Below are 11,424 nucleotides of genomic sequence, written 5' to 3'. Positions count from 1 at the left end.
ACATTAATACCAAACATTTAGTAATCACCTTAGAAACAGATCCACATTAAAAGAGAATCAGAGCTTTTTTTCCTTAACCTCCAGAAAAGATCACACAAGTGAGATTCCTTGGTCACACCTAATATCCGCGAGGACATGTCTTATACCCATTTTTTGACAAATTTCTTCCACGAATTGTGAAAAATGATTGGTGTATCTAAATCTTGAGAAGTTCCATTTTCCAGTCATAACAAAATCTCAGATTTGACCAGGAGGCAGGGGCGTCGCCAAGGGGGGGGGGGGGGGGTGTTACATCCCCCCCCCCCCCCCCCCCCCTGTCAGGATATTGTCGGTAAAATTGCGCCGTCGTCGGGAAAAAAGAGAAAAGGGGGAGGGGAAAAAAGAGAGGGAAAGGGAAAGAAAAGCCGAAAAGGAAAGGAAATAAGAGAAAGGAAAAGAAAGGAAAGAAAGGAAAAGAAAGGAAAGAAAAGAGAAGAAAGAAAGATAAAAAGGAAAAGAGGGAGGAGAGGAGAGAAAGGAAAAGAAAGAAAAGAAAGAACCCCCCCCCCCCCCCCCCACTCAGTGTTATTTAGGGTACGCATATGCTCGTACCCTCTTTTTGAAAGCACCCCCTATCTGAGGACTGCCAACATTTCCGAACCCCCCTTTCGCGGGCTTTTCGCGGGCTTTTCCTGCTTTGGAGACCCCCCTAAATCAGGAAAAATGCTCAATGTACCCCCCTAAATTCGGAATAATTTCTCAGGAGTCCAAAGAGATGATAGAAAAAAAGAAAAACACCCCCTTTTTAAAGAAATCTCCGGGTGAAAAGTCAAATACACCCCTTTTTTTACAATTCTCGGGCCGGACTTTGTCGCACGAAAAGTACCCCTTTACCGGACATTTTGGCAACACGCATGCGGTCATTTCGACCTCTGAGTGGGGGGGGGGGGGGGGGGGGGGGGGCGGGGAAAGAACTAGGAGAAAAAGAAGAAAAAAGAGAAGCTTAGCTATAGGGAAACAAAAGAAACGGGAATGACTCAGAGAGGGGGGGTAAGAGCCGTGAGAAATGCAGTCACTCCTTTATTCCAAGCAATACTGTAGATCTACTACTAGTTCAGAATCATATCCAGACTTTTGACCAGTGACCCAGGCCATGGTGTGGCCGGTGAGAGTCCTAAAAACCTAAAACATAGGTCTAGATCGGCCTACCCCAAATCAAGCAAATATTCATGAAATGTTCAAATAATGCCGGTCATGATTTAAAAGTCGTTATGTTTCTAACCTGTTTCTGGTCAATTTTTCTTATTTTGGGGGGAGTATTTTTCGGGAAAAACGTTGATTGTAGTATACACTTTCTGACAGGTTGCACGGCAAACCGCTGCACAATACAAGTGCATACAGATGGAGGGTTGCGGGGGCACGTAAGTCTGCGTGAAGTGATCTACCTCCTCATTGTACGGTAGATAACTTCACACAGGCGTGCACCCGCCCGCAACCACCATCGGTATGCACTTGTAATGTGCAGCGGTTTACAGTGAAACCTGTGAGAAAGTCTACTATAGTACCGGCCCAGGCCCAGATATTTGAAAATTGAACATTGCGTGTCGATACGTAGAGGAATAAAGCAGTGACTTGTGTCACAAACATATAACCTTAAATAATTTCTTTCTACAGTCTTTAGACAGCAAATTTAGCTTATAGGCTGCCGTATACAGAAATCTTATCTGGAAATAATCGGTTAGACCTGTAAATGGTAAACAAAATTCTTTCCCCACAGGCTGTTCAAAGAAGCTTGTAGTATTTGTGTTGCACATGCATACATTATCAACCTTTCATTTTGTTTTAACTTTATTCATTTTCTCATTTATTTGTAGGCATCTTTTTTTAACATCTTTCGTCAAAGAAGTGGATTCAAAGCACATTGTGGCCTCAGTATATTGATGTGAAACCATGCAGAAAATGCTACTTTCTCTCAACCTTGTGGATGTTCCCTACTTCCCTAAGGATTAGCAGCCTCTTGAAACAGGTGAAGCCATTATCGGTAAATGTGTACATGTACTTGTATTATTTCTGTACATTTATTTGTCATATTGTGCATGATCACTGAGACACTGACGAATTAGACACTACATAATGGTTCATTTCATTTGAAAGGCTTATTTCAGTTATTTGTCCTAAGTTTCAAATATATTTATAATTCAATTAATTTTAGATCACTAAAACCTGCAGGTATGTTGCAATAACCGACAATATTATGTGAGTTTCAAACAGTGTTTTTTTACCCTTCAGCATAGGTCAAGGAGCTTTCATTCTACCCTTATCAGCAAACTACAGGAATGCCAGTTTTCAGGCAATAGCCTGAATTCAGGCCCTGAGGAGTTATTTTCATACCATAGTTTAGGTTTTTTGTGTACAAGCTAGCTCATTCTAGGTGATTTTTCAGGTCCTCTGATCAATTCTAACTGGCATCCCTGAAACTAGAATTGTATTGATAATTAACCAAACAAAATCCTGAATCACGTTTTGCATTGCCCACAAATGTTTAAAACCCAAAGGTGTGTTGACTTTATGTTTGTGAGCAATAAGAAATTATTTCTGATAAATCTTACCAAGCAGTACTTTTCTGACAGAATTAATTATTTACGTTCCAGTTTTAAAATATATGAAAGTTTTTCTTAAATTGTATTCCTTTCTTTTTGCTTTATTCATGCATTAGAATTCCTTGCGTCTATGTTCCTTGGATCTGAAAACAGTGCATAATGCAGGAGATTCCACCCAAAAGCTAACCCACAAGTCCAAGCTGAAGTGGAATATTTCGCAAAATTTGATCTACACTCACCCGATAGCTTTACTGCTAGAGAAAGGTTATTTTTTCACTTCATTATACTTTATAGAGAGAGATTGGGGGAGGGGGAGGGGTGAGGTGTAGCCACAAACCTGAATGGATAAGCTGTAGAACTGAAATTTCCAGTCATGTTACTTGCAATTTTAATGAATTACAGGATTTACGAACTGACATAATAACGATTTGGGTAAAAGTCTAAAAGATTCCAGTATTTTGAGGATATTTGTAATTACTATTCATGAAGTTGACCTGTTTCATAATGTCTCATGCTCACCCCCCTCCCCCCACCCCATCCACTTCATATCAGTTCTTAAAACATGTTGCAAATTATATATACATTGTAAGTTGGTAATAGAGAAAAATTGAGTGAGGTAAATGCAATACAAATCGAATCCATTATTAAGCAATTAAGACTTGTTCAGGTACGGCACGTGAACCTCCAACAAATTTCAAAAATGATGCAGTTTGGTTTTATGTGTAAAGTGAATGGCAACAAAGGACCTACCGGTGCGTGTCTTTGTATGTTTCGGACTGCGCAAATTCAGTGAGCTCTTTTTAATAATATACACTATGTAAAGCGTATTGAACTCTATGTCAGCATTTAAAAAACTCTGCGATTTTGACTGTTTTGCAGCATCATATCTGAGCAAGCCTTAACGGGACGTGGTAAAATTGTTCAGATGAGAGACAATTGTGCTAAGGTATTGACTTCAATGCTATATGTACACTTAAAGATAATCTGAAAGTTTGAGTGAAAAAAGACCATTATTGATGATAAAAATTGGGAACAACTGATCTGATCGATTCCTTAATTCTTCCAACTATATTATTATAATTTAATTAAATTTTAGGTGAATGTAAATCATCACAAAGAAAAGAATTGGCTCTAATACCTTAGATTTTTAAAGGCCTGTTTTATATCTTATTTTCATGGAAAAACGGTTGGGGGAAAATTCAAAAATTTATTGGGAGAATGAAGTGTTAAAGAGTGACACACAAAGAAAACCATAAATATCTTTGTGGTTTGAGAATTTTTTGGTAGTTAAAAGTATAAAATTCTTGGATTGTATCTGTCATTTTGAGAGCACTATATGGCTTACCTTTATTGAATTCGCTTTTAAAATTTAAGTTAAATTAATATTTTGTGAAACTCCCCCCAGGAGTTTCAAACGTGCCAAATGAATGTTGTGACATTAGCAATAGAATGTATCTCTTTGTGCTAAACTTGTTCAGCATGTTTGCTATTTTATCTTAAACTTGGAAATATCTTCTGAATAATTATTGCACAGTCACCTTGGAATTGCCCAACAAAGCCACTCGTACTGGCGGGAATGTTATCTGATAGAAATTGTATTTTTATACTTGAACTTCAGCTTCTGTATTTGCAACAATTTTTTTTTGGATGATATTTATAAAATATGAATGTTGCCACTAATGCCTTTTCTTGTATTTAAGTCATGTGCCAGTAAGAAGCAGGTTTCTAGCACAGAAAATAGGTACAGTTGAGCTGATATCTGCACAGTTTTCCAATATGCTGTATCGCCAAATGTGAACATCGTGGTTTCAACGGGCAAGCAACCATCATCAGAAAACTCTGCAGGTATCAGTGAAGCTGTCCCTGTTCCCCTTGCTGCCAACTTGTTCCTTTTGAGTGTAAGAAATAACTTAGCTAAGCCATGTGTTTATCATTTGTGCCATTTTTCTCTTGTGTGTGATTTAGATTGTATAGTTTTATACTTTATACTGAATTCTTGCCATAAACTTAGATATTCCCCTTGTATGTAACAAGTATTGATCTTTCATGCTCAGGAATTGTTTCCAACAACCTTTTGTTTTATGTTATAGTCTTTATCTGCATTAAAGTATTGGGGTTGTGAGGAGCAGTGTTGCAGCATGGAGAAGAAATAGAGCTGCACTGATGAATGCCCAGCTTTCCACTATGCTGTTTTGCTGAATATTACCCCATTCACAGTGGCCTCAAACACCGCGACAGCAGCGGGACTGTCCCGCTGCTGTCGCGGTGTTGTCTTCAGTGTGAAGGCTCGGACCCGTTATAAACTATCGCGGGATAACACCGCCTCGCGATAACGCCGCGACAAACTATCGCTAGGTTCGCCTAGCTACAGCAGCGGGACAGTCCCGCTGCTGTCGCGGTCTTTACTCAGTGTGAAGGCTCTCCGCTATAACACCGCGACAAACACGTGTGATTTGTTTACTTACCTATCACTGACCTCTTTTCTCCAGCAATGGGGAACATAAAGTGAAATAGAAATAAAGTAACCAGTGGATTCAAATTGATTTTATTATTATGTAGATATTATAATTATCCAAATAAAAATATTTCACACTTCAAAAAATTAAAATATTCTGACTGGAAGCAATAAAAATGCTAGTTTTTTAAAAAGTAATATGATCGAGGATACGTAAAAGTATAGATAGATCCATAGCTAAATCGAGCTAGCTACATGAGGAAGAGTGTGTAAAGTACAGCTAGCGCGCGCAATTTCAAGCAATCGAAAACCCCGCGCTGAAGTATTTCCGGTCATATCGGGGTCACTCGCGGGTCATGAGCCATGCATACACGTGTTTGTTACGGAGGTAATAAAAATCACCCGCTGCAGCGTGAATGGGTACATGATATTTATCCCGCTGCTGCAGCGGGATAACTTTTCTACTGTGAATGCATTTGTAGCGGTGTTATCGCGGTGTCGCCGCTCCGCTACAACGCCGCTACAAATTTCAAAACCACTGTGAATGGGGTAATAGATATATAGGGAGTATAAACATGATGAGTATAATAACAAAAAAACTATACAAAGAGTATAACTAAACTATACTAGGTCTACAGTACGTACAAACAATCCAAATTCTAAGAGTAACATGTAACCTGCAAGGTTGATAAAAAAAAACATAATAAACTAACTCTAAGCTGTACCTGTAACTGTAAGATAAAAAGAAGTACATGTATAACAATCAATAACAATCTATTGAAGTTGTATCTGGTAACAATCTGTCTCTGTTCAACTAACCAGAACGATAAACTTATAATAAATAACTATTATAAAAAAAACAAAAAACAAGGATACTGGAATCCTTGGTAACAGGAACATAATGGTCAATTGCCATGTGTCAGCAGGCTATTCAGCCAAAATCTCCAGAGGCCCGATGTGTACCTAATACCCCATTCACAGTGGCCTCAAACACCGCGACAGCAGCGGGACTGTCCCGCTGCTGTCGCGGTGTTGTCTTCAGTGTGAAGGCTCGGACCCGTTATAAACTATCGCGGGATAACACCGCCTCGCGATAACGCCGCGACAAACTATCGCTAGGTTCGCCTAGCTACAGCAGCGGGACAGTCCCGCTGCTGTCGCGGTCTTTACTCAGTGTGAAGGCTCTCCGCTATAACACCGCGACAAACACGTGTGATTTGTTTACTTACCTATCACTGACCTCTTTTCTCCAGCAATGGGGAACATAAAGTGAAATAGAAATAAAGTAACCAGTGGATTCAAATTGATTTTATTATTATGTAGATATTATAATTATCCAAATAAAAATATTTCACACTTCAAAAAATTAAAATATTCTGACTGGAAGCAATAAAAATGCTAGTTTTTTAAAAAGTAATATGATCGAGGATACGTAAAAGTATAGATAGATCCATAGCTAAATCGAGCTAGCTACATGAGGAAGAGTGTGTAAAGTACAGCTAGCGCGCGCAATTTCAAGCAATCGAAAACCCCGCGCTGAAGTATTTCCGGTCATATCGGGGTCACTCGCGGGTCATGAGCCATGCATACACGTGTTTGTTACGGAGGTAATAAAAATCACCCGCTGCAGCGTGAATGGGTACATGATATTTATCCCGCTGCTGCAGCGGGATAACTTTTCTACTGTGAATGCATTTGTAGCGGTGTTATGGCGGTGTCGCCGCTCCGCTACAACGCCGCTACAAATTTCAAAACCACTGTGAATGGGGTATAAGACAACTATACGAGGGGTTCACTAACATCTTTAAAATACCATTCTCAGACACATCCACTCTCTGGATGAACTTATACATAAGATTTCGTAATACAGCCGAACAGGCTGGAACATTTAACTCAGCAAACATTTGACTAGCACTAAAGTATCTAGGTACCAAGAAGCATTCTCATGGCATCATTATAGGCAACAGTAAGCCTGTACAAACTGCTCTTCTTAAAATTACACCACAGATGCGCAGTGTATAGAGGTGTACAGTATGCCCTAAATAAAGCCACCTTCACATCCGGAGAACACATATGAAATTTCCTAACAAGCATATTACCTTGAGCATATACTTTACGACACTGTCTACTAATATCTTTATCATCACTGAGATCCTCAGTAAAGAAATGACCAAGATACATGGCCTCTATACAGACATTGAGTTTAGCTTCACACAAATAAAAATCCGGGAATACCAATCTACGGTGTTCCTTACATCTAATTATCATAACATGACTCTTTTTTGCATTATATTTCACATCATTATCATATCCATAATGAGAACAAATCTTGAGCAGACTCTGCAACCCAGCAGTTGACGGGCTAATAATAACGAGATCATCTGCATACATTAAATGATTGACTACCATACCACCAACTACACAGCCTTTTTACAAGCATTCAGATTGTCAGATAGACCATCCATGTACAGGTTAAAGAGAAAGGGAGAAAGAATACCACCTTGTCTAACACCATTACTGACATGGAATGGTTCAGAGACACTACTTCCCCATCTAGCCATCATTGTTTGATGGGCATACCAAAACACGAGTATCCTAATCAGGTACTTAGGAATACCTCTATCAGCCATTTTCGTAAACAGCTTTTCATGATTTATCCGATCAAAAGCTTTTGAAGCATCAAGAAAACAAAGAAACAAGGAAGATTTTTTGCTACGATAACTCGCAATGATTTCCTTCAGAGCAAATATACACATGTCAGTGCCATGTTTGGCTTTAAAACCGAACTGGTTATCTTTGGTAAGAATATACATCTCTAACCTACCAAGCAATATCTTTTCCAGCACTTTGGACAGGACACTTGCCAATGCTATAGGTCTATAGTTGTCCTTACTAGTAATGCGACCAGCTTTATTTTTAATGACTGGCACCAAAACAACGGAAATCATACTATCTGGTAAGATACCATGAATCAAAAAGCCCGAAATGCACATTGCAAGCAACGGCATGAGTTTCGGGCTTGCAAACTTTTTCTTTTTTTAGTTTCATTTTATCATGCTTATATCTTTTCGATAGAGTATAATGTCCGACATATATTGCAACCGTCAATTAAGGCTGATAAACTATTTCATATTAATTTGATGCAACAGAGATTTACATACAAATCTTTCACTTTTTATATATTGTGTATTTTTCTCATAAAATTAAGGAATCTTAATAAAAAGAGATGAAAAAGAAGAAGAGGGAGAAGACGAAGAAGAACAAGAAGAAGCTACAAGAAGAACAAGAAGAAATTGAAGAACAAGAAGAAAAGAAGAACAAGAAGGGGAAGTAAGAGTGAGAAGAAGAAAGAAAAGATGCGGAGGAGAAAGAAGAAGAACAAAACAAGAGAGAGACACAGAGAGAAAGACAGACAGACAGAGAGAAAGAGAGAGAGATAGAGAGAGGGGGAAAGTTGGGCGCATCATAGTCTGTACAGTATTTATTTATGATTATGCTATGTTGTCTCTCCTTTCACGGTGAGTTTGGGAGAGAGGGGGAGGGAAGGGGAGGGGGTCTAGCTAGGAACCAAAGGGAAGCGTCGCACAGTGGGCCAGGGAGGAACCAAAGTGCGCCAAAACTCATGTTTGGGGATTTATTTTTTATAAATCCAGAGAAAATGTTTGGATTTCCAGGGATTTTCGCTTAAATTTTATTACCAACATCTTCTTTGATGTCTAAGCTTTAAGTTGATACCAGATTTGGCTGCCCGATTCTGCCCGTTATTATGTTAGAGCCGTTTTCCTTGCAACATTGCCCCGAAAAATGTGTTTATTTTGGTCCGCGGTGTCAGAACAAGTGTCACGCGCCCCCTCGCGCCGTGATTTATGACCACGAATCCTTCACGATTCAGCCGCGGACCCCAAAAACCCACATTTTTCGGGGCAATGCGGCAAGGGAAATCGGCTCTAACATAACAACGGGCAAGATCGGGCAGCCAAATTTGGTATCAACTTGAAGCTTTGACATCAGAGATAATGGTGGTATTAAAATATAAGCGGTACACCGCGGAGATCTAAACATTTCTTCTGGCTTTATAAAAAACATGGATAATTAGTCCATTTTCAGTGAATTACCCTATAATATATCATGAAGATTTGTGTTTCTATTAAATTTAACCTATTCATTCAACGAAATGAACTATCAGGAATATGTGAGAGCAATTTCATATTAATAACTTAAAAACTTCATGTTGAATTGAAAGATTTATAAAATTAGTCACTTTTGCACTAAAACTGTGAATATGTAGGATTTTGCTGTTTAAAGTAGTAAATTTATACCCTTATTGTGCATACCGGAATTAAATATTTCACTGAGGTATTCCTCTATGTATTACCTTTCAACTGGGCAAGAAAAAAATTGAAAAAAATAAATCACCCAAACTTAGTTTTGGCGCACTTTGGTTCCTCCCTGGCCCACTGTGCGTCGGCCCGTGTATTGTTCGTGACATCCATTGCTACTGTTTACTGCGCGGATCGAGTTGGGCAAAGGCAACGTTGAATTTCCAAGATAAAATCATTAGGAGCTAGCTAGAGCAAATAACACTGAGTTCCTATAGCAAATATGTATCCAGATGGTCATATCTCAGCCAATACTTCACATATTCAATCGTTATCAATATTGGGACATAATTTTTGATGCTCTTTCGGAAAATAAAGAAAAAATTGAGAAATTCAAAACATATATTATTGACGACGTCACACTTCACCACTTATTTTAAATTTGTTTATTATACCAGTGTAACTGTGTTAGATTCTTTTCATTTCATATATCTGGGGACAAACCTTTGATAGACTTTTAGTCTTTTTTTGTTCCTCACATTTTTATAAAACTTCAAGTTGAGTGTTTTATTGAATTCTCTCACACGATTTTCCTATTATTTTTGACTTAATTCATCTCCCACCTCTCCTTTTCCTTCCTCTCGATCACTCCTATTGTTTCATTTCATATTGTTTATTTCTGAACTCTAAATATAATATCCATCTTTCTTCGTTGAGAAAATGTTACGTTAAAACGATTGTCTAGTCTGGGTCGTTGCTAAGACTTTTTTTTAGGCATGATTGTGTAATCAAAGAAAATAATACTAAGCTGGTAGAATGTTGTATATACTTTAATTGTTATGTTATGTTTCACTCGTTTCACTCAATCATTGAGTAATTAATGTAAATATGTATTGAAATTATGGAAATAAAAATCTCGCTTGAGGATAAAAGAAAAAATGAAGGCTGCTGCTGTTGTTGCTACGGCACTTTCATTCAAAAAGCTCATATTTTGCTTTATTCATTTATAACTATTAAACAATCTTTTCATGATTAGTCAAGCGTATTGCATATAAGTTTATAAAGGTTCCAGAAGTCAAATATTGTTTAAGATAATCCAACATAGATTAATGAAGTTGGAAACGAAAACGAGACGAATGAAGCTACAACAAAGCGAAACATATTAAAGGAAGATAAAGCATTAATGTATGACTTGTGGCTTTCACGCAAACTAGGCCGCGTTGCATAAAGCCGCGTGATTACTGCCCAGGTCGAAAAAACAGTTGAAACCAGTTGGATTTTCAACTGGTATCTACTGGAATCAACTAGTACCAGTTGAATCCAGTTGACGGAACTGGAATATATGTGCCAGTTTATTCTACTGGTTGCAACTGGATTCAACTGGTACCAGTTAACCAGTTGACACAACTGGTAAACTTCACATGCACCAGTATATCCCAGTTGAAACCCATTGACCTTACTGGCACGTGCTGAAAACAAACCAGTTGATTCCAGTTAAAACCAATTAACTATACTTGTAAATTGTTACACCAGTTGATACCAGTTAAAAACAATGGGCCTTACTGGTACATCTGCCAGTTGATTCCAGTTTAAAACCCATAAAACCAAAGTGGACAATGAGACCAGTTGATTCCTGTTGGAACATATTGACATTAGGAAAACATCTCATTTGAATTTAGCTCACCAGTTCACCACTTTTCCTGGTGCTACCATAATCTGATAGGAGCACTGATCACTGATAAAGGGATTACCAATAGGATCCATGGGGAGACAGACAGTGGTCAATCACAGCCTAGTTACTGATAAAGGGATTACCAGCTGGTATCTCATACTCAGTCCAGATTCATAGTCTTCTAATTGCAGACCCTACACCTATACTTATTCAGTGTGTCTAAAGTCTCAATTGTTATTGTTTTCAGCAAGAAGAGGACATTGATGCACTTGGCAATGGAATGCTACAGGTTGCAACGTACATGTTATTCATTCACTATCATTATCATTGTTTGAGGACAATCAGATGACTAATAGAGGAAGTTATAAAAAACAGTAACAATCAAAATTGGTACCATGT

General features: G+C 38.3%; 1 long non-coding RNA gene across 1 annotated transcript; it reads left to right on the top strand.

The window, feature by feature from the left end:
• Positions 1-1,690: 1,690 nt before the first annotated feature.
• Positions 1,691-3,419, top strand: LOC115924650. Its single transcript, XR_004064417.1, has 2 exons — positions 1,691-2,020; positions 2,696-3,419. It is a non-coding gene; the product is annotated as an uncharacterized LOC115924650 (long non-coding RNA).
• Positions 3,420-11,424: the final 8,005 nt, after the last annotated feature.

The sequence above is a fragment of the Strongylocentrotus purpuratus genome, unplaced genomic scaffold (assembly GCF_000002235.5).
Source record: "Strongylocentrotus purpuratus isolate Spur 01 unplaced genomic scaffold, Spur_5.0 spur5_scaffold_16, whole genome shotgun sequence".
NCBI lineage: Eukaryota > Metazoa > Echinodermata > Echinoidea > Camarodonta > Strongylocentrotidae > Strongylocentrotus > Strongylocentrotus purpuratus.
Note: the sequence above shows the minus strand (reverse complement) of the source record. Positions and strands in the feature narration are given on the sequence as shown.